Genomic DNA, 26,080 nt, shown 5'->3' on the forward strand with positions numbered 1-26,080 from the left:
TTAAAACTTACCATTAAATGATAAATATATAATAACACAATACCTGTAAACATACAAATGTCCTTCTTGGAAAAAGCCTGCTTTTTGTTTCTTTCATGGTAGGATAGAGATGGGAAGTCCTGGAAAAATACTCTGAAAAACACAGGGTGTGTGTGTGTGTGGGGGAGCTTCAAAATTTCTGGAAAATTTACATTGTTATGGTGGGCCTCAGTCTCTTTGATAGAGTGATTGGTGGGATGTAAGATACTATCTAGTTCAGAAAAATTTGCGCTGGAACAAACTTTTTTGGGGGGGGAAGTAGACTACCATGGCTTCCACTCTGGAAATATCACAGTGTGGAACATCTGAACTGTGAAGTGAGAGGAGGAGAATTGCTTGGTCTGTGACAAAAGGTGGCAATTCATTGCACCTGCCTAACACGGTGCTGCCTTCCTGACATCTCCTTGGGAGAGGTTACTGTTTGTTGCAAATAATGAGTTGGCGCTGAGAGACTCGAGCTCGCTCAAGATGCCTGGGGTAGAGACGGAGCTTCAGGTCTCCTTGAGCAGTGGTTCCCAAATGTTTCGGGCCACCGCCCCTTTGTTCCACAAACTCGCCCTCTACCCTATCCTATAAAAAGCATTATTCAAAATAGGGGTTTGCATGATGCACTAAAGAAGATAACAACAATAAAATTTCAAAACAGTAACAATTAATTGCACATCAATTCAAAATCAAATTAAATCTTTTTAGTTGAAATTTGTTCAACAAAACTGATGGAACTTGATCCAGTGGTCCCAGCTCTTCAAAAACTGGAAAAAAATATGATAGTTTCCACCAAATTTGCCAGCTTGGTGCCTTAACTTGATCTGTTGTAAATTGGTGAACCACACAGTTGAAGGGGCCCACCTCTAGCATCCCCCCTGCTGCCCCCTTGCCTCTTAGTGCCCCCCTAGGTAATCCCACCCCCCAGGGGGTGGTACTGCCCACTTTGGGAACCACTGTCCCAGAGAGACATCTGTTTCTTCTGTCAGCTGCACCGGCAGCCATCAAGCTTTCCATGAGCAGGGCTCTCCTTTAAGCAAACCTGCCCCAACCTGACTGCTTGTAAATTTCCCTCTTGTGCAGGGTTTGCATAAATCGTTTTCTTTCTCTCTCTCTCTTTGGCCCTGGGTGCCGAGGCAAAGGGAGCCCATGGCAGCCATTTTAGATGTTGTCTACTGCCACAACCGGCGTACGGTTTTTAAAAGGTGTGGGTTTTTGCAGCAAGCCTTGGTGACACAAATTGAAGGCTGCAGCTGTGTGGGTCTATACTTTTAAAGAAAGAGCTGGTTAGACCCACACATAGGCCGTGAATTGCGTCTTCCACATCCCAGTAGACCACGAATGTCACCTAGCCTGGCTTCCATTGGGTTTATGTTTCTGAACCAGAAGAAACGAGCAATGGAAGGAGCATTGCATGCATGGGCTGTATCCTTTTTTGGGAGGTTGGTACCTGTGCCTTTTAAAGCTTATGAAAGAGTTTAGCAAGTAAGTTTTCCCCAGAATGCACGTATTATGACTAGAAAAGGTTTGCTGCCTGCTGCTACCCCCCCTCCCCGGGGTTACAGCTGCATGAAAATGGCATCTACAGACATTGGCTTGGATCCTCTGGACATTTCTGTTGACAGAAGGAATATCTGTCAGTGGTGTGTGACTCTGTAGTAGAGCCTCTGCTTTGCATGCAGAAGGTCCCAGGCTCAATCCCTGACATCTCCAGTTTAAAAAGACCAGGCAGTAGGGTATATTGAAGAAGAAGAAGAGTTGGTTTTTATACCCCAGTTTTCTCTACCTTTAAGGAGTCTCAAACCGGTTTGCAATCTCCTTCCCCTCCCCACAAAGGCACCTTGTGAGGTAGGTGGGGCTGAGAGTTCTGAGAGAAATGTGACTAGCCCAATGTCACCCAGCAGGTCTGATTCAGGATAAGGCAGCTTCATAATGTGTGAGCCCCTTCATGTGTAGCAGAAACGTGTGAGTATGATCCCTCTTCTGGGAAGGCAGCCAGCCCTATTTGAATGCTTGTTCAAGAACAATACTGTTCTGTGCACCTTTCCCAGTGTTGCCTGTCAGGTAAGCATCTATAGCTGTTGCAGAAAGGCTCTCAACCAGTGGTTCCCAAACTTTTCAGGCCACTGCCCCCTTGGTTCCACAAACTCAATCCCAGTGCCTCCTATCCTATCCTATCCTATCCTATCCTATCCTATCCTATCCTATCCTATCCTATCCTATCCTATAAAAAGCATTATTCAAAATAGCAGTTTCAATTAATTAACTGTAACAATTAATTGCACATCTATTCAAAATCAAATTAAAACTTTTTAGTTGACATTTATTCAACAAAACTGATGAACTTGATCCAGTGGTACCAGCTCTTTGAAGTCTGGAAAAAAAATTCTGATAGTTTCCACCAAATTTGCCAGCATGGTGCCCATAGCTTGATCTCTTGTAAATTAGTGAACAACACAGTTGAAGGGGCCCGCCTCTAGCGCCCCCTGTTGCCCCTTTGCCTCTTAGTGCCCCCCTAGGTAATCCCACCACCCCACAGGGGGTGGTACTGCCCATTTTGGGAATCACTGCTCTAAACCTTCAGCAGAACAATATTCAGCTGCAGGTAAGAAGCTCCGTGTGATGGAGCTCCCTCCCTCCCTCCTTTGAAACGTAGCTGAGGACTGTAATTTGGTCTACAAGCCTGGCCTAGTTTAACTGGTCACTGGGGGGGGGGGGGAATCTCCTTTTTGTCACCCAATAAAAGCGTTTGTTTGCCTGTCTCTCCAACGCTCACCATTTAGATCTAGTGTTTTGCCACACAATGACACAAATTACTGGCACAGGCCCATATTGCTGATGGATGGGGGAAGACAAAAAGCTGCATCTAGGTTAAGAGCTTCTTGGAATAAAGACGACCCGTGATGTTTATAGCTGAGTCATAAACCCCCTGATGGTTTGGAGTGACTTGTAATGTGGGGTCCCGGGGTGGGCACGCAATTTACTAAGTTTATGTTCCAGCAAAGTAAAGAAACAAAACGGCTTCGGTCTTTAGAACCGGCAAATGTAGCAGTCCTGGGTGGGGGCTGCCTCTCTCCACAATGCTTCATAATACAAAAGCGTTAAGAGAATTTTTGACAGTGGAAGCTAGGTCGGGAGTGGATTGTGCCAGCAGGCACGAGGAGTGTGGTGATGTTGTAGAATCAGAGTTGGAAGGGACCCCCAGGGTCATCTAGTCCAACCCCCTTCATTTGTAGCCCACCTTTCCCCAGTGAGGATCCAAAGTGGCTTATGTCATTCTCCTCTCCATTTTATCCTCCCCAAAACCCTGTGAGGTAAGTCAGGCTGAGTGTGTGTGACTGGCCCCAGGTCACCCAGCTAACTTCCATGGGAGAGTAGCGACTCAAACCTGGGTCTCCCAGATACTAGAAGAGTTGGTTTTTATATGCCGACTTTCTCTACCACTTAAAGGAGAATCAAACCGGCTTACAAACGCCTTCCCTTCCCCTCCCCACAACAGACATCCTGTGAGGTAGGTGGGGCTGAGAGAGCTCTCAAGAGAGCTGTGACTTGCCCAAGGTCATCCAACTGGCTTCGTGTGTAGGAGTCGGGAAACAAATCCAGTTCACCAGATTAGCCTCTGCCGCTCATGTGGAGGAGTGGGGAATCAAACCAGGTTCTTCAGATCAGACTCCAAACCGCTCCAAACCACTGCTCTTAACCAGTACACGGTGGCTCTCTCTGCCACTCTAACCACTACACCACACATCAAGCCACCATGCTGAAACTGAGGATCTGGTTAGTCTGGTATCCCATCTGGGCTACAGATTATCTGTATGACTTGGGTCAAGCACTGATTAGACTGATCCTCTTCAAGTTTATTGGGAGGGCTTTCTCCATTTACCCTAGGGAGGGGCCATGACTCAGTGTTACAACATCTGCTTTGCAAGCAGAAGGCCCCAGGATTAAACCCCAGCATCTCCAGTTAAAAAGGGTCAGATAGTAGGTGATGCAAATAACCTGAGATCCTGGAAAGCTGCTGCCAGTCAGAGTAGGCACTATACCGATCTTGATGGACCAATGGTCTGATTCAGTATAAGGCAGCCTCCATGTGTTCAAATTTGGGTTTCTCTTTGCAGAGTTTGAGAAGTACCGCTCAACAATGCTACACATTTATCAGTATTAGACACCAAAGGTGAATTATTAACTTGCTCAGTGATAACTCATGTAATATTCCTGAATTTTTTATATTGAGGAGGAGGAAAAAAGGACCGCGTTTAGCAATGGGCCCTGCTTCAAAATGTCCAAGAACTGTATAAATAGCAGAAACGTATGCAGGCTTTCAAAGGTTTGTATGAGTGCCAGAATCTTTTTTGTTTCCTTTAAAAAAAAGAAAATGAAACCCCCTTAGCTTTGGCCAATTGTGGGGCACGGTATCTTAGGGAAGCCATAGGTACAGCTACCTATGTGATTATGTGTCTTAACTCAGCAAAATTAAGCACAAACAGGCATAGAAATGCCATAGAAAGCAACGGGGGTTCTCTTCCAAAGGCACATTTAAAAGCTCAGGACACTAGTAAGATGCATCTCCCGGGGGCAAGGCCCCGCCGCATGACTTCTGTTCACAGCAGGAAAGGGAAAGCAGCAGGCTCAGACCTTGGCACGCATATAATGACGAGGAAAGCAACTCAGCTTTTAAGATCTCAGCTTGGAAACAAGTGTGTGTGTTGGGCAAACTGCCCCTGACACGATCAGGTTAAAGTGGCCTCGAACGGGATTGCCGAATAAAAGGTAAACAGGCCTGGACCAAAAGGGGTGAGCGGAGAGACGCGTTTATTTGCACACAGGCTGCATGCAGGTTGCTTTTGGAATTACTTCTTAAAAAAAAAACCAAAAAAACCCTCTTCCTCTGCCAGTGTGTCGATGGCATTTCTGCCACCAGATGGCTCTGTTTCTTTCTCTCCCCCCCCCACTTTGGCACAGATGGAGGAACAGCTGTGCCAGTTTCCTGTTCTCCACATCCTGGCGGAGGAGTCAGGCTGGACCGATGCATTGTGGGCCTGATACAAGAACAGGGCTGTGCTGGCTTGGCTCTTTCCTTTAAAATAAAAGGGTGTGCGTGTGGCAGGGAGACAATGGGACAGTGAAATGTCAGGTTCCTGGAAGGCCTGCAACCAGTATCGGAGAGCGCCTCGTTTCAGCTTGGACAGAGAATACCACCACCCACAAAGGAGTTACTGTTTGAGGAAACTCAAGATGGCATTGAATTTCCCCCCCCAAAAGGTTCGCAGTGCCTCACATCTTATCAGGCTCCTGCGCCTTTAACAGTTGTGCGACAAGCAGAAATGCAGCAGGCAAAGATGTCCCCCTCTCCCTTCTAACGTGCAGCTGCAGGCATGGGGAAAAAGCAGCTGCTGGATTTCTGCTTGTCAAATGACTGTTAATGGGGAAAGAGACCCACACAGGCAAGCTTGCTTAGAAGGGTTTCACTATTTCATACTCTTATAAATTTATTGGCATTTCTACAGTTTCTCTCCTGCTTCCTTCCCCTGAGCATTAAAATAAAAGTTGTCTGCCTGTTTTTAAAAAATAAAGTTTAAAGGTTCAAGGGCTGGAAATTACCACCCCTACCCAATTTATTCTAATATGCCGATGCTGCTTAATTGACGGCATCTCAAGTTCCCAGTAAAAGATGCTGTTGATTGTTACGGAACTGAGTAGTAGCAAGTCTCCTGAAATCTCTGGTTCATTTAACATGCGAATAAAAATTTCAGTTCCTGAGCATACTTGGGTTTGACCTGGGCACCACTTGCTTTCAAGTCCAAAAGCGCGTTTAAAAGGATCCTCCTGATCGAGGCAATTCTGCACTCCCTACAATTCACTCAAGTTTGTCGTCTTTCCCCCACCCCGCCCCCATTTGCAGAACTTTCAAGCTGGTGCCACTTCCTCATGGCTTGTGCTAAAATACCCTGGAGGCGTGACAGGGCTCTTTGTTGTAGGAAGTTTGTCCAACAACAAAAAAACAACAGTTGCTATGAGATGACTGACCAGTCAAGGGGCAATTCACAATGTGTTCCAACTTAAGGTCACATTATGAATTCTTTGTGTGTGTGTAAAGTGCCGTTAAGTCGCAGCCGACTTATGGCGACCCCTTTTGGGGGGGGGGTTCATGGCAAGAGACTCAGAGGTGGTTTGCTAGTGCCTTCCTCTGCACAGCAACCCTGGACTTCCTTGGTGGTCTCCCATCCAAATACTAACCAGGGCTGACCCCGCTTAGCTTCTGAGATCTGACGAGATCAGGCTAGCCTGGGCCATTACCCTTACAAATTTAGGGCTGCCATTCTATGCAGAACCGGGTGCATTTCAACATCCGTTCCAGTGAGTTAAAGCAGTGACGGACTGGGTCTAAAAATATTGGTTGCCAGGAGACAAAGGGGCCACCCACTACTATAAGGCTATCAATTAATTTTTATTTTTAACATATTGTCTAATGTTTAAGGGTGCCCACTTCATCAGGGGCCCACTTGCCATCGGGCAAGCTAACACAATGGCCAGTCCGCCACTGAGTTAAAGCACCCAGTACTAACACTGCTCGGGGGCCGGCTTCACAACACTCTGCATTGCAGCAGGAACAAACTGGGCTGGTTTTAAACTAGAGGCTGAAGCTAGCAAGGAAGCCCCAGAAAAAGGTCCTTTAATCCTCCAAACACATGACAATATATATTTTTTAAAAGCACTTTACGGCTGCAATCCTATGCACATAGGTACATCCAAACAATACATAGAACTGTGAGGTGTGTGATCACGGCCCCTCCAGAAGCGAGGGAGGCCAAGCAGGCTACCGGATCAGCAGTAATCTGAACAACACAAGATGCAGAACCCCCGACCAGGGGATCAAGTCACCTGGTGAGGCAGGCCAGCCAAAGTCCCATCTTCATCGGTGTGGTGCGGCTGCCGAATTCCCGGATGTTTCCCCAACTTATGGTTGCCAACCTCCAGGTAGTGGCTGGAGACATCCCGCTATTACAACTGATCTCCAGCCAATACAGATCAGTTCCCCTGGATAAAATGGCCGCTTTGGCCATTGGACTCTATGGCACTGAAGTCCCTTCCCTCCCCAAACCCCGCCTTCCTCAGGCTCCACCCCCCAAATCTCCAGGTATTTCCCAACCCGGAGCTGGCCACCCTACCCTAACTCTAGGCTGGGGTTTTGTTTTCCTCCCAAGCCTACGCCTGGACGCTGCCAACAGTTCGGTCTCCTCGCGAGTCGAACCATCAGCTGTCGAGGAATTTGCACACTGTAAGGGCAGGGCAAATAAAGGAAGCCACAGCCTTCAGTTTGCAAGATCTGAGCCAGGCTGTCAAAGATAGGACATTTTGGGGGATTTTCATTCATAGGGTCGCCATGAGTCGGAAGAGACTTGACGGCACTTAACACACACAAGGGCAGTGCACCAAAGCAGCGGCGGCGCCTCTCCGTCCATACGACGTCCCCTCACCCCCTTGATTTATGCCCCCTTTCCAGAAGTTGTTTCTTTCAGACCCGGGGACCGAGAAAGGGTGGGATGTGGGCAAGATGCGCGCCCCAGTCGGCTCACGTAAGCGGAGGGGAAAAGAAGAAACCAGCGCCGCAGTCCAGCACATGCTCGGCTAGGGGAGGAAGCCCCGGAGACCTCAGTGGGGACCCCCCCCTCCGAGTAGGCAAGCACACGAGAGGAACGGCAGGGGGAAGGGGGCGGAGAAAGGCGCCTCCGCGGCTGGGGAGGAAGCGTGTGATTCAGGGCTCCTAGATCAGGGCTGGAACCCCCACCTGTCCTTGCCATGGTTAATGCGTTCAGGTGGGTACCCTGAACCTTTTTTTTTTAAAAGGTTTTATTTGTGAAATTAGGGGTAAACCGCAGCACCCGGTAAGTCACACCCCATGGAGACTTTATGAGAGACGGGGCATCCCCCCCCTCCAGGTAGTCGGCAGCCCTCGCTGGGAGGGGCAGCAGAGAAGCCCTACAAGGGGATCGCCGCCAAGACGCCCTGCGGGGCCAGAGCGCGGTGGTTTGCCCAAGGCAGCAGGAGGTCCTGCGGGTAACGCGAGCTGCGACCTGCCCCCGAGTAACCGGAGTAGCATCACGCCCACCCGCTTCCCTGGCGCGGATCTCCCCTGCAGTCTCCCTCCCCCAGGTTGAGCCACCCAAGCGGGTGCATGCGCCGTGCGCATCCCGAGCGCCCTCCGAGGCCAGCTCCGTAGTGCGCATGCACGGAGGACTTTCCAGAACCAGCCCTTCTCCCCCCCTCCGCTTTCCCCCCTCGATGCCACGTGTCCCCAAGAAGCACTTAACCCCCACGTGGGACTGGCCACGGCGAGCCAATCAAACGATTGCCTCGCCCTTCAGCACGTAGCGCAGCAGACCCACGTGCGCCCGGGCACGGAGAGCGCCCAGGCGCCACTGGGCGTACGAGCGTTCCTTCCCCTAAATTCACACCTTCCTCTCGCCTCCCTGGTTCCCTTCTAAAGAGTTCGGGCTGCGGTGCTTGCTCTTATAACCATTCTGGCCATGACGCCTCTAAAGTGGCATCTCTAATAACCAATAACCTAGTGGTGCCCGTGGACGGGGCGGGAGCTGAGGCGGTGGGGGTAAAAGCGGCCGCCTCTTCAGCTGAAGAGCGGCGAGGCTGGCCAATGAGAGAGCGGAGAGGAGTCCGGGGAAGGCGCGCTTTAGAGAACGGAGGGAGCGAGGGAGCGTGCGGGGAGCCTGGCCAATGAGAGACCCCTGTGGGCGTGGCCGGGGTGCCCCTGGCGCCAGCGCTGGGAATCCCCGTGCGCTCAGTGCCGTTTCCGCCCGGCCTGCCGAGGAGGAGCCGTTGGCTGGTCGCTATTACTGCGGAGGGGGAGGGGCCGTGGCAGCTTCTGGCCGCTGCTCTGTGGAGCGCCGCTCGTGGTCCCGCCTGCCGCCTAGGAAACACCGTGGCGCCGAGCAGGGCCTAGCGCCGGGGGCCCGGGCCACGGGCCGGACAGGTTAGCCGAGACGAATGGGGAAGAGGAAGGGGGGGTGCGCGCGCGGAGCCTGAGGTGTGTGTGTGTGTGGGGGGGGGGGGGTCGGGGGTGGAGGGCCAGGATTTGAGAGGGGCGCCTGTGGAGGGGGAGGGGCGGGAAACTTGTATAGGGGTGTGTGAGGGGGAGTAGGGGTCTCCCTCTTTCCCAGGGTCCTATCAACATCCTATAAGCTTCCTTATAAAAGCCCTTCTTTTGAAGAGTGTGAGCCTTCCAGTATCCCTTATATTGGGGGTCGTGTCTATTGGGGGTGGGGGGAGGGGAGAGAAGAAGAAGAGAGCTACTGAAGCAGCCTGCCCAAGGGAGCTACAGAAGAGCTTCTCGCATTCGGGGGTAGAGAAGTCGGGCTCTCTCGTCTGGAGCCCGGCCTCCAGTCCCCTCCAGCCGGGAAGGGGGTCTGGAGGCCGAGGGGGGTGCGGGGTGGGGGTGGGGAAATCCCCGTCGAGTTTTGCACGCGGGCAACCCTGGGAGGGAAGGAAGGAGCGAGAGGGGGGAGGGAATTGGAGGAGGGGGAAGGGAAATGTTGCAGGGCCGCTCGCTGGGTCGTTCCCACCCATCCCCCCCACTCTGCCTCCTTGTAAGGTTAAGGGCTCTGGGGTGGCGTGGGTGGGGGGAGGGAGGGAAAGTTGCCCCGTGCCTGGCGCAGGAATAGAGCGGGGGGGGGCATCATGGCGATCCTGCTCTGATGTGTATCTGGTCGGGGGAGGGGAGATGGAGTAGCCAAAGGTAGTGGGAGGGCAGCATGTGTTGGGAACGGAGAAGGGGAAGCGTGTGCGTGCGGTGTGGGGTTGGTTGGGTAGAAAGAACCTAATGAATGCGTTGTATTTGGGTCCCTGGGCAGGATTCTCTCTCTCTCTCTGTGGTGTGAAATAGGAGAAATAAGGCAGTCAAGTCTTTTTTGTGGGAGACCTGCTGCAAGAATGTGGGGAAATCCCTTTCTTGGACGATGGGTTCCACTTAAAAGCAGCTGTTTGCCAGGGGAGAGAGAGAGAGAGTGTGTGTATGCGTTCATGCTCCTGTGTGAGTTCCCCACTGGCCCCCCTTCTCCTCCCACCCCTCCTCCTTCATGTGCTGAAGCAGCTTCCCCTGAGCTGCTCCTTCCCGCCCCCCCTTCCCTTTCCTCTGCTGTCTGCTTCTGACTTGCTGGCTCCTCCAGGCAATGGGGGAGGAGGTGTTTGACCTGCATTTTCTGCTTTCTCATGGTGCTTGTGTGGCGATGGTGGTGCACTTTATAATCCTTTCCTTTTACCCTGCTTTAGAGGCTGCAGCATGGATTTTTCCCTCCCCAGTTTTGTTGTTGTTGTCTGTTGTTTTTTTTTAAAGTTTTTCTACCTTGATCCCAATACAGTTCCTAGTAAACATAGTAACAGTCTTGTGGCAAGGTCGTCATAGCCCCTGTCTGCAGTAGCTTGTCCTTGAGGTACCGGTGGCCTGCTGCTTGAAACAGAGCTCTGTTGTTTTGTGAAACAAATCCTTTTTATAATTTGGGGGAAATGGCTTTTCTAGTAATCTGGGAAGAGGTTTGTGGGGACACAGAATGCTAGGAGCCTGTTCCTTGGGAAGGGTATAAATATAAGAGGTGCTGGTCTTTCCAATGAACTAGAAGGTTCTCCTGTGCTCCAAGGAGGGCAGCCCCTCAGGTTCAGGGAGATCTTTGTAGAGGAGAACAAAATATTTCACTCAGCCTTCTGCTGAGGCTAGTGTTACTTTAAGGAGATAATGGCCCTTGCAGTGTGGCCTCCTGCAGTTTTTCTCTCTGGTCCATTATGTAATTGGAGTATTTAAGGTTCAGTCAGGCAGAGGCTGTGGGCAGCAGAATGAATTGATTTTGTCTTGGCGTGGGGGGGGGGAGGAGGATGGGGCTGTGGCCTCAAAATCCACAGTTTTTGGCAGCAAAAGCATATTCCAGATCACAAAATCATTTTCCATAGGAGGTGTGTTGCAACCTAGACAAAAATGCATTGCTTCTTTAATGGCTTGCGAGCAGGACTTTCCTTTTTCACCTGCGAAGGTGACATCAGCATTCTCCCCCCCCCCCCAAGCTGGCCCAGGGCGTCTGTTTCCTTGTTAGCCTTGTGTCTTGCAGCGCAGAGGTGACTGAGGGTGTTGCTTTGCCTCGGATCCTGTGGGTGAGCATTCAAGGCGGTGACGAGCAGCTAATGTTGGCTCTGGAGCTCTCTGGTTGCTACGTGAGAAGCTTCGGCAGTGTTGGCTGCCGTCTCCAGGGAGGGACAGCAGTGCAACCTCCATTAGTGCTGCACTTAGTAGATGGCTGGTTCATGCTCCGAGAAGAGGCGCCTCTTTCTGGGGCATGAAAGCTTTGAACTGGAAGAACATGAATTTTGTCCAGCTAACTAAAACAGGCTGCTTTCCCCCCCTCTCCAGTCTTTAGATGTGGCCTGAAAATCCAGAAATATCTTGTATCATTTCCAGCCTTTACCCAATCCAAGACGGTGGGAATTGATCAGATCTTCCTCAAGTGAGAGACATGCAGCTTTGGTCTGCAAGTGCAGTCGGTGTCTGACTTCAGCCTTCCCTTCCAGTAAATCAAAGAGCCAGATGCTTTCCTTATTGTTTGTAGGTCTCTTTCCTCCCCTTTCATTGCCTGGGCCCCAGTTGCCTTATTGACAGGAATTTCTGCTTTGTGCAATGGGTGTGTGCCTCAGACATCAGTTTCCTAGTGCTGAGAGTATTTTTCACTTAAGGGCTACAGTGCAGTCAAAATATGGCCCATTTTGCCTTTGCAAGCTATAATAGGAGATTTTCTAAGGAATTGCCCTTTCCGGCTAGGTAGGACATAGCATACGTAGTACTGTTAAGGCAATGATGCAGCAAATACTCTTCTTTTATAGGTGCAATACAATTCTATTCTGTTGCTGAGGCCTTTGAATGATTGTTCCCTGCCTTGATCTTGTGGGTCACATTTACAAGTTATTTTGAAAACCTGATAACTGCCTCAATCAAACCTCTTCCTTTGTGCGTGGGGAGGCACAGGCAGTTATTAGGGGAGGTGTTCTTCCTCAGCAATTGCTTGTGTGCTTTATTGTGCCAAGAGGCAGAATGTTCATATGCCCCCTTCCTCATTGGTACAACATATACAGTCTATGCGGTTCCAATGAGGAGGGGGCGTAGACAGTTGCCTGTCTTGCTGCATGATGGACAGTGTTGGGGACCATTGAAGAGGGTTTTTTTTAACAAGCATTTCAGGGCATGTTCATCAGTTTGTGTAACCCCTTCCCTGCTTCATCCTTTGATGATCTGTCTGTCCTTGGGCTTGGAGGCTGCTGCTTGCTAAATCTATGACTTGGTTGTTTTTGACAGAGCCTTACTACAGAGTAGATTGGAAATTGTTTTGCTGTACTCTCTTGAAGTCATGATTTACCTGTAGTATCTTTTCCAGCACCAGCAGATTGGCCTGTAAACGAGTTTTGGAATATTTCTGTCCTGAGAGAGGTATTTGGTAAAATGCTACATACGCAAAGATGCTAAATACAAGTGTACCTTAAATACAACCTTGAAAATATAGAGTATCTGAAATGAGAAATGCTTGTGGTTGGACTGGAAGAACGATTCAGGATCCTGAGAGCTAAAGGCTAGGTTTTAGAAGTAGTTCTAAATTTTAGGCTCCCTGGCAACCAGACATCTGGGGCTTTCTACATATGATAATCACATAGTGCAGGAAGCAGTGATGGAATGGTTTGATGTACCAAGGCCTTGAGTTTCATGGGTATTGATTGGTTCTAGCAAAATGAATGATTGTACCAAAACACATTTGTTTGACTTACGCGGCAGGCAGTTTAATGTTAGGGTGTTGTTTTTTTGGTGAATTTTAGCTGCAGTCCTAAAGTCTACTAACCCTTGAAACCATTTTTTGAGTGATATCATTGATGGACTACTTCAGAGTAAGGAGATTGCTTCTTAACTGGCTGTAGAACCACAGAGAATGAGCTGCCCAGATACATAGCCATTGCCCTGAGCAGGGAACTTTGAGCTTGGCACTGTGCAGTGCCCAGTTTCTTTAACATTTACTCATATTTTGTTTCAGAATATCATTGAAATACAGCAAATGGCTGTTTTCTATTTCAGGTGCAAGCAGAACAGTTGTAGTGTAGGTTAAAATTTAATTGTAACATCTGGGGTAGGCTCTTGGTTCTAGTCACAAAGTACCTGGCAATCTCCAGTTATGGCTGTGGACTGGGGCATCAAACATGTAGACTGTGGGTCTTATTAGGCCCTTGTGATCTGTGGCACCTCTTCTGCCTTGGACTCAAATTACTGAGCTATCTTCAGGGCTTGGATTCCTTAATATCAGCCTGCTCTCCCCTTGCTTCTTTTGTCTAAATTTGAATCCAGGTGTCAAAGAGCACATATGGAAAAGTGAAGATCAGCACAGTGGTTTGGAGCAGTGATGAAATTCAATTTGGGTGGAATGGATGTTTAATGAAAAAGGTTATGGATGTGGCCCTTGGGCACCTGCTGGGTAGGGAACTTGGCCCATTGGCCCATTTGAGTTTGACACCCCCACTGTATTGTATCCCTCATATGTTGGAACTGGACACTACTGAGAGACAGGAAGATCATGCTCTGCTTATAAAATGATGTTGCATTGCTGAGGAAGTACCTGAAGTCCTACTATAATATCCCCATGGTTTATCAGTTTCAGAGTTTCAGATTGTATCTTATGCTTTGAAGCTGCCTGATCAACTCTTTTGAGATTCACTGTAGTTACTGAAGACATTAAAAAGCAGTCTCCTACTGTATGTCAGAGTTAAGTGACCTGCTCGTTATATTAAGTTCATAAAAGTAAAATACATAATTCAGGATACTGTGAAGGCAAACCTTGAGATAACAGGATGCTTAAACGTATATGTTCAAATGCTTCCATTTAATTATGACAAAATTTATACAGAAGGGCTTTTTGTGTCCTTTTTTCAAATGTGTTTATGTGCTTTTTGTTTCTTGTAATGGCAACCCAGGCTATATAGGATTTATGCAGTCATTTTTGTATGCACCTGTGTTAATGGGACTGCTATACTGGTTTTTTGCACCAAGTAAACTCATGATGTTCTAAAGTCTATTTACATGTTAAAATAAGGATGCAGTCTTGAATACTTGTCAGTTGGAACCAGTGAAATTGGTGGTACTTGCTGGCACCTATTTCTTAAATCCATAGGTGGAAATATTTTCATCTGCTTGTCCATAAGGATCTTATTAGAGCTGGGCCTTCTCCACTGCCTCCTAGATGTCTTTCTCTCTCTCTTAATCTGTTTTTATTTTCTGGCAGTTGTTTCCAGAAGATTGATAGACTATGGTTAGTGAGACCTTACTAGGTATTGTGACAGAGGAAAAGTTGGAAATACGGTGAGAGTTCATATTATTGTACTGCAAAGGATTCCTTTCTATTCCCATTGACAATATTCAACATTAACTTTTGTTCTACTGGGCTCTTTGAAGGGATGGGCATCAGTAAGTTGCCAAGAGACCATGCTTCTAGAGCATGTTCAGAATCAGCTTTATCCTCAGTTTTATGTGTTGTCTTCCTTTTGCAAAGTATTACATAATTGTATTGGAGGGTTAGTACATTCAGGTTGTAGGCCCAGAGGTGAAATTTGGTAAAGATCACAATTGTCTTTCGTATGAAACATTTACATAATGCATTAAAAATGTTCAAAAACTGAACAGTTCACTGTCATCTTTTCCATTGTGGATTGCATGATAAACCAAAGCACTGAAAAATTATTGGCTGAATACACCTTTAGAGACTTATACAAAAAGGGCACCTCATGTTTAAGCCATAGCTGCTGTTTTCAGAATCAAACAAGTTTACTCCTGTTAGTCCTTCAGGGCCCATGAACCTCAAGGTGTGTCAGCTACACGCTGTTAGATCCTGTGCCTTGTCAAGATTGTTGGCTAAATTCAAGCTAGAAAATTGTTGCTGCTTGCTGGAGATCACGCATTGACTTGGCACAGTCTCCCTGGGGATCAGTCCTTTAGACGCAGGCTAAAGCTGGAGGGTGGGAGATTCAAAACAGATAAAAGGAAGTATTTTTTCACACAACGCGTAGTTAAATTGTGGAACTCCCTGCCCCAGGATGTGGTGATGGCTGCCAGCTTGGAGGGCTTTAAGAGGGGAGTGGACATATTCATGGAGGAGAGGGGTATTCATGGCTGTTAGTTAGAATGGATACTAGTCATGCTGCATACCTATTCTCTCTAGTATCAGAGGAGCATGCCTATTATTTTGGGTGAGGTGGAACACAGGCAGGATGGTGCTTCACTCGTCTTGTTAGTGGCTTCCTAGAGGCCCCTGGATGGCCACTGTGTGAACAGACCGCTGGACTTGATGGGCCTTGGTCTGATCCAGCAGGGCCGTTCTTATGTTCTTAGGCTATGACCGTACATTTGAAAACTGGGTTTATCGTTTAATGTGAAATATTATTACCCATTTACAATTTTCTAAATGATTGAATTTGAAGAAACGTATCTTAGATGTTTTACCCCATGCCATGTAGGTTCTGCGTTATATAGGACTGGCCAGGTGGTATGTTACAAAAATCCAACTTTGCCTTCTCTTGTTATTTCCCTCCCCCACCCCATGGTAGACTCTAGTACAGATGTTAAATTTCTGTAATGTAACCCATGTGAAAATCTAGTGGGAGGCCACGTGGAAAGAGGAGGGTTCAGGGGAGAGCAAAGGAGTGTTCCAGCTGCTCCAAACCTATGGAGTGTAGGCCATCATTGCCACTTGGGATACAAAGTGAAGAAACTGTATAATCTATGGATTACTCGCTCAGTGGAACCCATTGTTGAAGTGAGATCTGGATCTGTGTCAGACTACTGTGTGTGTGTTTGCAATTGCTTGCCTTTAATAAATACTATAGACTTCAAGTTGATTGCCTCTGGAATTTTTCATTTCTTTTTATAAAACCCCCCTCATAAAACAATGTTTTAAAAAATTATGTAACAATATAAATAATTTAAAAAAACAAAGAAACCTGCAACTGTATAAATATCCATTTCCTTCCCTCCCCCTCTCACTGTATAGGATGAAGTTTTAGAAGTCTTCCAATAGCCAGAATGTGTCTTCTTCTTTTTACTCTTGAGATGCCTTTACACTTCCACATATGTTTTGTGTGTGTGTGTGTGTTTTTTGCAATATAGGTCAGAATTATACAGATTGCAGCCTGCTGGAAAAAAATGTGTCAGGCTGGATGTTCACAAGTCGACTTGAATGCATGTAGCAAGTCTGTAACCTGTAGTCCTGTAAGAGCAGCCATTTTCTCAGAACTTTTCTGACCTGTTGATGGCAGCCGTTACACAGTGGTGGGTATTAGAGAGCTGTCAGAGGTTATGGGCCTCGGTTACTAACTCTAAACGTAAGATGTTCAGATGAGTGGCTGAAACTTGCACCTTAGACTGATAACATTGTAACGAGCACTCTTTTGGTTAACTGATTTCCACCCAGCCCTGTCTGGACGCTTACTTTGGTGTTAAGAACAGCTTATTTCAGATTAGCTTAAATCTGTTCCTAATTGACTTAACTTAAGACTGAAATAGGTCTTATAAAACAAAAATAAGCCTTGATGTAAAGATTTGCATTAGTTGAAACAGATCAGCTGGCAAGCAGTGGTTTTTTTAGACTGTGTGCACATGAATGAGTGATCTTTCTGTTGATGTTTCGGTATGCCTGGGTTCAGTTTCCATTTTTGTCATAGAATTTGGACTTTTGATTTCTGTGAGCTTTTCTCATTCTGCCACTGTTTTGTGTGTTTTTTCCATACCTACTTTGGGTGCGCTCAGTCTTTGTTTCACTGTATGTATAGAGCACCATTAATAAAAAAAACTGAAATATTAACTCTGTTTAATGCAAATAAAATATGCTCAAACCGGTTTATTCTGATTAAACTTGTTATGAAAGCAAATAAATTTTGTGGTGTATTTTTTCATTTGTCTACTGACTTCTATAAATCAGTCATACTGTGAGTGACTTGTGCATCACTGCAGAGGGAAACTTATAAAAATTGGAAGAACTTGAAGTTCCACCTCGGTCGTTATATGGTAAGAACCTTTAATGTGTGTCTAGCTGGATCAATTATGGCATAGTCCAGGCAGGCTTGCACTGGAAACTTGTTGGGCAGATCTGCGTTACACAAATCTGTGAGCTCAGTAGCAACTTGTTTTCAGTAAGCATTTCTGGCTAGCGTTCACTACAAACCCCAACATGCTGCACTCCACCTTAAATCATATTGCATGCTGGGACATGTAGGCTACGCTGTTCTCAATTCCATATTGCAAGTAAAACTAACCACAATGAAGTTGCTTCTAAACTTTAGTTGTAATCTTATATAATTCTTAAGTCTCACTAGGTTTTGTAGGTATTCACTTTTCTGATGAGTAACTGTTACTCTGTTGTAGCATAGAAAACAGTTCTGTGACATCTTAAATGTATTACAGCAAGAACTGTGCAAAGAGCTGATTTCATTAGGGACGTTATATTGGAAGGTGTTATGCATATCAAGCACGTTGCTGGAGGAAACCCCCATTTTACCAACACATATTTTACATGTCACCTTTTTAGTTAGCAGCAGTTGAGCAATTCTGTTCAACTCAACAAGTTTTCCCAGCTGTTGACCAGTAATACTTCTTGCCAGTAAGAAGACTTAACCAAGAAAAGAGCAAGAGTCCAGTAGCACCTTAAAGACTAACAAAATTTCTGGTAGGGTATGAGCACAACTGGTCTTAACCAAGAAAGTTATGTTGCTTGCATTCAGTATAGCCAATCTTAGTGTGAATCTGAACCAACATCCATTGTCCTTGGCTTTCAGGATTTCATTTTTACTAAGCTACTTGTATCTCTGGTCTGTTTTCTATCAGTAGCACCCATATATGCTGATATCCTGCTTTGGGCTGTTGAAAAGCATTCTTATGGTTTTGTGAGGATTTTGAAAAGGCCTGTGGATTGATGTGGTTATAAGTCAGCCAGTTGGCCCCCACTGCTGGCTTTGATGCATTTTCTACTTGTTGAGAGTTTGGGGGCTGCTTTTGAGCATTGTAGTTGGGTGAGGAAGTAGTTAACGAGGCAATATCAAAGAAGGCCAGGACGTAAGATTAGGAGACCTAGAGGCAAAAGAAGGTATTCTTGTGCAGATGTGTTGCAGCATCTGGACTGTTGCTGTGATGCAGCTCTCTTATTCTCCCCAGGAAGATGACTTTAAGCAGAAAATGTCTCCCTTTAGTATACAGGAAAGAACTGTGTGGTGAAATCTGCTTACCTGAAGCTGTAGGAGTCAGCTCATCTGCTTAGGAAGTAGCTTTATCCTTTTCCTACCATCACTGTTTCACTAAACCTGATTATTCATATGACATCATTCTCAAGATTCATGTCTCCAATCCCACTAGCTTAGAGGGTTCTCAAACTGTGGGTAAGGGACCAAAAGGTGTGTCACAAGGCCAGGAGGCAAGAATCATAGAATTGGAAGGGGTCATACAGGCCATCTAGTCCAACCCCCTGCTCAAAGCAGGATCAGCCTAGAGCAGGGATGGCGAACCTTTTAGAGACCAAGTGCCCAAACTGCAACCCAAAACCCACTTATTTATTGCAAAGTGCCAACACAGCAATTTAACCTGAATACTGAGGTTTTAGTTTAGAAAAAACAACTCATACATTAACATTTGCAACTCTCTAGATGTGCTGGAGCAACGGAGCACGTGCCCACAGGGAGGGCTCTGCGTGCCCCCTCTGGCACGCGTGCCATAGGTTCGCCACCACTGGCCTAGAGCATCCCTGACGAGTGATTGTCCAGCCTCTGCTTGAAGACTGCCAGTGAGGGGGGGGTCACTATCCCCCTAGAAAGCTGATTCCACTGTTGAGCAACTCTTACTGTAAAAAATCTTTTCCTAATGTCCCAGCCGATGCCTTTCCTCCCGTAATTTAAACCCATTATTGCGAGTCCTATCCTCTGCTGCCACAGGAGTAGCTCCCTGCCCCCCTCTCAGTGACAGCCCTTCGAAGAGGAACACAGTGAACTAGACGAGGAGGCTCGATGGCCAGATTTGGGTTTGACTCAGTATAATGTGCAAAATGTGCCATAAAATAGTGTGTTGCTGAGAAATGATAATATTGGATATTGATAAATACTAAACATGAAAGATAAGTCTGCGTCCTGTACTGTCCATAATGTGATGCTGAATCCTAGAAATGGATTCTGTCTGTTCACTAAAGCCTCACAGAAATGGGGAGGAAATCATGTCAGAGGGGAAAAAAGACTGATTAATGTAAGATTCTTGATATGTGGGACACAGGACTTGCAGGTAAAGGGACTGTTTGGGGGGGGAGGGGCAAGTATAGCTGGAAATGGCAGAAAGGAAAGTTTCTAATGTAGTGGCTGTAGTTTCCTAATACCAAATATAGTTAAGAGTAACTCAGTTGGTGTGCCTTGCTACATTTAGATGCAAGTACAAAAACTTTGTTCTGACTTAGCTTGGTTGTGGCCAGCAATGAATAAGAGGGAAAGCTGTTTCTTTTGGGTAAAGAGTACTTTTTGCAAAATGGTTGAGACAGTTCTTTGAAACTTTTGTATACAGTTCTGTTAATGCTAAGTTGGCAGCGCTCACATGCAAGAGATATCTACAAACTCACAATTGGGAAAGCATGGCAGCGCATGGAGGAAATGCCACTTGCCAAGACTCCAGAGTTGCTTGGTCATGCATGTGAATTGATCAGTAGTCACTCATAAACCTTTGGCCAGTTTAATTATTCAGAACAGGCATGTGAACCTCCTAAGTAATCAAATACTACGTCTGTCCATGAGGGAAATCTGCCTTTTTAATGGATGTAGTCTACAGAATGGCACTGCTTCTGCAACTCTCGATTATGATATGGGTGTCAGATGAAGATATTAAATAATAAAGATTACTAAGATTATCTTAAAGATGAACGTGGTGAACAAGTACTGCAGTCCATCAAGTCCATGGCCTATGAAACTAGTGGTAAAATACACACTCGAATATAGGGAAGGAGTGTTAAATCGTCACACTGAGGATGTTGCTGTGGGTCCGTAAGGTAATTGGGGGTGGGGTTAATGGCTGATCCTCAATGTTGAGTAAGGCATCTGTTCCCAAGGTTTGCTTCCTACCAGGATGCATAGAACAGTGACTATCAATTCTGCATAGGTGTGCATTTATAAGCTTTTAGCTTCTCTCTTCGACCACTGTTATGGTGAGTAGCTGTTAATAGTCCTGTGCAGAATTTTCCTTTAAGAGGCTGTTGCATTGAATTGGCACTGTAGGCTACTCCACAGGTATTGCCATTTTATCAAAGTGTAATTTAAGACAAAATAGTATACTGCCTTAGCTCCCGTACTTTCTCTTATCTCCCCCCCTTTTTTTTTGCTTGTACCCAAGTAAGCGCCCCTCAATTTTCTGGGTCTTCTGCAACTAAAGTATAAAATCCTCTTGTGATTATTGTATTCTTGCCTGGCTGCAACTGCTGGGTCCTTTGCAGGGGAACTTGAACCCTTGCTTTCCCCTTCTGTTTTTGCTTAGGCACTCCGCCCTGTTGTGATCCGTTCTTCATGATCTACGGTCATGCGCCGTAGGTTCAGGAGACTGACTGGTCACACGTGGATGTGGTCCATCTGTACTGCTTTCCCCTCGTCTGTTAACTCAGATAAAATACCACTTTCCTTGAAACTGTCAGTTTATGTAGTCTTTGCTTTAACTTTAAGAATGTAATTCCCGAGATTTAAAATGGGCCCAGCTGTACTGGCTGACACACTGTGTCATAAACTCCCTTGAATAGTCCCCCTGCTCTGTCCCCAGAGTCATTAAAAAAACCAACAACTTAAAACATGCTATTCTGCAATTTAGGAACTCTGCAAAGTAACCTCTTACAGCCAGGCCCAGCGTTTGTTAATTTTTATGGTAGCTCTGCTGCCATGCTGATTTGGTTAGTTTCTCTCTGCTTCTTCAGATATTAGCATATGGGGGGTGGGGAAACATTGGTAAAGCTTTATTCACCCCCGAGGCAAGGGCATCCTCATGTCCGTGAGTCTCACGTTTTTAACCATAGGCTGTTTTTCCATTCTGTGGTGATCTATTTGGTGTAGCTCCCACTCTAGAAGGCAAAATATGGAAGTAATTCATCTGAACGCACACTCGCTTGGGAAATGGGTACAGTTCCAGCCCTTTGCATGCGCACATATCTATACACAACTGCTAGTAACAGAGGTCTAGCTGAAAATGAGCCTTGGGTGGATAATATGGAGGGGTGCAAGATTGAAACCAAGAAGGAATTTCACCTGTAGTCGGCGGGTCACTTGACGGTTTTGTTCTGTTTTCTGAAACGTGCTGTGTTTTCAGGGAGGCTTTTTACACCTTCCCATTTTGGTGTCTACCTCTGCTTTGGTTGGTAACGTTTTACTTGGCATTGAGCCTTTTTGTTGTTTTTAAGTGCATTACGGTAAATGACCAAAAGGGATTCCAGTGCTTTCACAGCCTTGGGAAAATACAGGAGCCTGCTCAGCTCTGCTGCAGTGGAGGTCTGTGTTTGGAAACATAACTTTGGGCAGGTCTCTGCTTGCATTGTTTTACATTAAGTCAGTGTAAGGGCCCGGCCTTCCATGTTCCCTCATGTGGCATGCACCGCTCCCCATAGTTGTTTAATATTTGATTTACCTGTTTGTGCATAGCCACGCCAGCCCTGTAGCTTGTGTCTGGAACAGTCGTGGGGTTTAATTGAAGAGTGTTCAAAATACCTGAACATTGCTTCTGTTCGGCATTCGTATATGTACTAAACAAGGGGAAGATGTGCTTATTTAAGCTTAAATTTGCCCCAGAACCAATTCTTTGACCCCGTTCTGAACAGCGAGGGCCGTGTGGGTGGGGAGTGGAGAGCTGGCTGTGCAGAAATATATGCTTCTGCCAACACAACTCAGTAGCATGGCACTATTAATTCCCGACTTACCTGTGCAGCTAATGTGGCTCCCCTTTCATCGCCCATTTGTGCCACTGCCTTGTATTTTCTGCATTGATGAGTCACAAAGGTGACCTTAGGAGTCCCTTGTCTACTTCTCTTATATACATATTTAGAAGTACTTTAAGCAGGCTGCATTTCTAGGTTTTGGTAATACTGATACAGTGATATGAATAGGGTTGAATCCGGCACCGCGTATGTGTATTTGAACCTGGTTATCTGTCAGAAGCTTACAGGGTAGTCGTCTTGCCTTAAAATGCTCTGGACTCTTTCCTGTCTGCGTGTCTGGAATCATACTAACACACTCCAGTTTAAATTCTGCTTTGGAGGCTTCCAGAAGTATGTGGGATTACAAGGGAGTATCTGTTAAACTCTGGTTGGTCGCATCTTCCCTTCCTTTCCTGGAATTTTGCATCCGATTCAAAGGCCTCCTAGTTTGCAAAACACACACACACACACACACACACACACAAACCACCACCACATTGCTATATGTTCTCAAAGCACAAAGAAGCCAAAAGATGGCTTACTGGTAACTTTTAAGAGGAGGGAGAGTTAAAATCAGGCATAATGGAAGCAGAGGCTGAGCCTTAAGTATGGAGTAGCTGCCCCTGCTCCGTAATTGCCGTACTGTGTCGTGTTGCTATGGTTCCCTGTGCTCTGTCTCTGCATGGTTTCCGAGAGTGGGGCCAAAGCAACCAGTCGCAGCAGAGTTGCTGTGTACGTGTTTGGGGAGTTCAGACTTGCGCTGGCAAGGAAGCGATTAGAGGCTGTGCTCAGGGTGTTGGAGCAGGAGCTGGGTATTTCCCACAGTCCCCACCCCGAATCACGTGCTTCTTGCTCCTTCCTCTCTTCCTGAAACGGAGCAAAGTGGGAAGCGTTAAATGGGACAGGGTTGTTGTTTTTTAGTTCCTCCCTTCTCCATTGCCCCTCAGTCACAGGATGATGACATGAAATGTGGGATTCCTTCCTTTACCAAATAGTGGGGTGGGGTGGCTGTGGGGAAGGGAGGGTGCTGCGTTTGGATTGGCCGAGGCGTGTTTTCATCAGAGATCTTTGGCCGACTTGCCATCTGCATAGGCTGTGAATTTTTCTCTCTGGCGCAGACCTTGTTCCTCGGGATTGCATCATCTCTGGGAGAGCAGCCAGGTCCGGAGCACTAAGTACAAAGACTTTATGAGGCAGATGCGGCCTGTTCTGTCTCTGAAGCGTTCCCTCCGCCTTCCTGCCCATCCTTCCCAGAGGATTCCAGGAAGAGAGCTTTGCTCTGAGAGCCCCTCTCATTAGGTCAGCTGCCCTTTTGGACTCTGAATCCCAGCTGCTTCCTGTACACCTGGCTGATGCAACGTCTGCCTTTGAAACCCCTGCTGGAATTCACTCTGGCGCTGTTTTGTTTGCCTTTTCTTGGGAGTGGCCAAGCTGGCAGAGTGTGTCTGTCACATGGCTGTCCTTGAATTAGAGGCATAAGAAACATACAGTCAGGCTTGCAAATGCGGACATCTCTCCTTTCAGTCCAGCAGCCAGCTCTGGGCAGGTTTTGTTTGTGGCCAGCCTTCAGTTGGTGGCAGATACACGCTTCATGAACACTACCTAGGATTGCCAGCCTCCAGGTACAGCTGGCGATCTCCTGCTGTTACAACTGGTCTCCAGCCGATAGGGATCAGTTCACCTGAAGAAAATGGCCACTTTGGCAATTGGGCTCTATGGCATTGAAGTCCCTCCCCAAACCCCGCCCTCCTCAGGCTCCGCCCCAAAAATTTCTGGTGGCGAAGAGGGACCAGACAACCCTAACAGTACCATTGTTGGCATTGTATCCAGAAATGTGCTGTGATCTGTGTAGATATTATCCTGGGAATTCTTATGTTGTTGATTTGAGAGTTCCAGTCCAGTTAAGGCTGTTGATTACCCTGTTTTTCTATGGTCCAGTGGACTGCATGGTTCTTCCAAGCCCTTTATATATAAAATGGGAGTAATAATTAACTTGGGGCACTGTTTGTAAAGAATTAAAAATACCTCGAAAGCAAAGTCCTTTGTTCATTTTCACCTTCATATGTTTGTCAGAGCCTCTTTTAGATGGTGTTATATGTAAGCTTTTTTGAGTTTTCCTTAATCTAATTGACTTTAAACAGTGACTTAAAAAAAAAAGCTTGTATTGTTAATTTTTGTGACTATTTTCTTGATCACTGGGTTGGACTGTAGCTCAGCAGCAGAAATGCATATGCCTCTTTTGTGCAATGTCCTCAGCTTTGTCACTGGCACTTCTGTTTAGACCTCCAGTAGCAAGACTGCCAGACGCTTTGGAGAGCTGTGCTGAGCCCCGATGCCAGCCGGTGTTATCTGCTAGACTGGATGGTCCATTAATCTGACTGGTTGTGAAATCTCTTCATATCTTTCCCTGACCCCCTGCGTGCGTGTGTCATGAAGGAAGGTTGGGGGGGGGCAGTGCCTGTGATTTAGTGAATCCTAGTTTCCCTCAATATAGATTTCTGTCTTGTGGCTCCAAAATGATGCAAGAGCATCGTTAGAATATTAGAAATAAGGCTGCAAAGCAGTAAAAAATTCAGCCACCATAAATTCAGTCCAGATGTCAAGAATTTTCAAGAGCTTATTCAGGTTTTCCACACTTGAGGAGAATGACTACTGCACCGAGGATCCTGTTGAAAAAAAACGCAGTACGTCTGGCAACATGCAACTAAAATATGCAAATTAGCTGCAGTCCTCTGGCTTGTATGTAATCTATTTCCAGCATAGCCTTTAGTGCTAAAGTTGCCTGCCCTTGTATTTATGTTCTGTGCCAACTCTTGCTTTATTTGGCTTGCTCTTTACTTTTCTTACCAGTCAGCCTTTTCCAAGTTGTTGCTGGTTTGATTGTCCTTATGTTCCTTTTGCTAAATGCTTCTTGGGTAAACAAGGCAGACTTGTGAATCTGAAGGCCTTTCCAGGAGTAAATTGTAAAATGGGTCTGTAAAGCCAGGGTTCATAAACAATGCTTATGCTAAGGCACAGCCCCTTATTTCATAGAATTAGAAGGGACCATCAGGGTCATCTAGTCCAACCCCCTGCACAGTGCAGGAAATTCACAACTTCCTCCCCACACACACCCAGTGACCCCTACTCCATGCCCAGAAGATGGCCAAGGTGCCCTCCCTTTCTTAGAATCAGCATTGCTGACAGATGGCCATCTAGCCTCTTCTTAAACTCTTGCTTTATTTGGTTATTACTTGCTTAAACTCTTGCTTTATTTCTCTGACTTCATAGTGTCTTCTAGGCCTTATTTCAGGTGTCACGAGCACAAAGCATTCTTAGTTTTGCAGTCAGATTGACAGCCATATGAATTGCTTCTCACTACAGTTTTTAGACCCATGGTATGAGAATGCACCTGTTTCATAATGTGAAAAGTGGCTGTACCTCTGCCACTGTTTGACTTGGCTCCCAGATGTATTTTTCAGCTTGGCATGCATACGTTGGGCAGCCTTTCCAAGTGTGAAAAGCAGCTCTATGGTCACAGTAACAAAATGGTAAAAAAGGTGCAGAGAATTGGTGGTGTCAGAGCTACAGAAAGCCTCAAGCATTGGGGCTATTCTCTGCCCTCCTCTCTCTCACTTGAGGGCCTTTCAGATGGATTGTTCCCCATGTTTTCGTTTTTAACTGTATACAGGGGAGCCCTTTCTGCTGCTTCGTGCTGTTCTAAAACCACCCCAGGGGTGTTGTTGCTGCAGTAGATATCAGGCTAAGATCTCGGGCGCCTTGTGCTGGCCTCTGTAGCTGCTGTCCCTCCCACCGAATGTGGTCTGGGGAAAAAGGAATCCAGAAGCGTTGGCTGCATTTTTCCTGTTTTATTCTTGTCTGTGGTGTGTTTCTAATATTATACAGGATTCCTCTTACTTCGTTTTCTTGTTAATTGAACTTTAATGTCTGCACATGTCTTTTTTCTCTGGGCCACTGGCCCCCAAGCTGGTTCTTCAGGTTAATGCCGTTTGCCTCTTTCTTGGATTCAGTATGGCCTGCGTTCCTCCAACCAGGCTAGTCAGTGTGTTTTCAAAGCAAGTTTTTTAAAA

General features: G+C 46.5%; 1 protein-coding gene across 1 annotated transcript in view; it reads left to right on the forward strand.

Moving 5' to 3' along the window:
- The first annotated feature begins 8,841 nt into the window (after positions 1 to 8,841).
- SETD5 (SET domain containing 5) overlaps positions 8,842 to 26,080 on the forward strand; it is a 73,959-nt gene continuing 56,720 nt past the window's right edge. The window contains exon 1 of the mRNA XM_056862139.1: positions 8,842 to 9,013. The gene's annotated coding sequence lies outside the window, so the exon portion shown is untranslated. The remainder of the gene's footprint in view (positions 9,014 to 26,080) is intronic.

Source organism: Euleptes europaea, chromosome 1 (genome assembly GCF_029931775.1).
Source record: "Euleptes europaea isolate rEulEur1 chromosome 1, rEulEur1.hap1, whole genome shotgun sequence".
NCBI lineage: Eukaryota > Metazoa > Chordata > Lepidosauria > Squamata > Sphaerodactylidae > Euleptes > Euleptes europaea.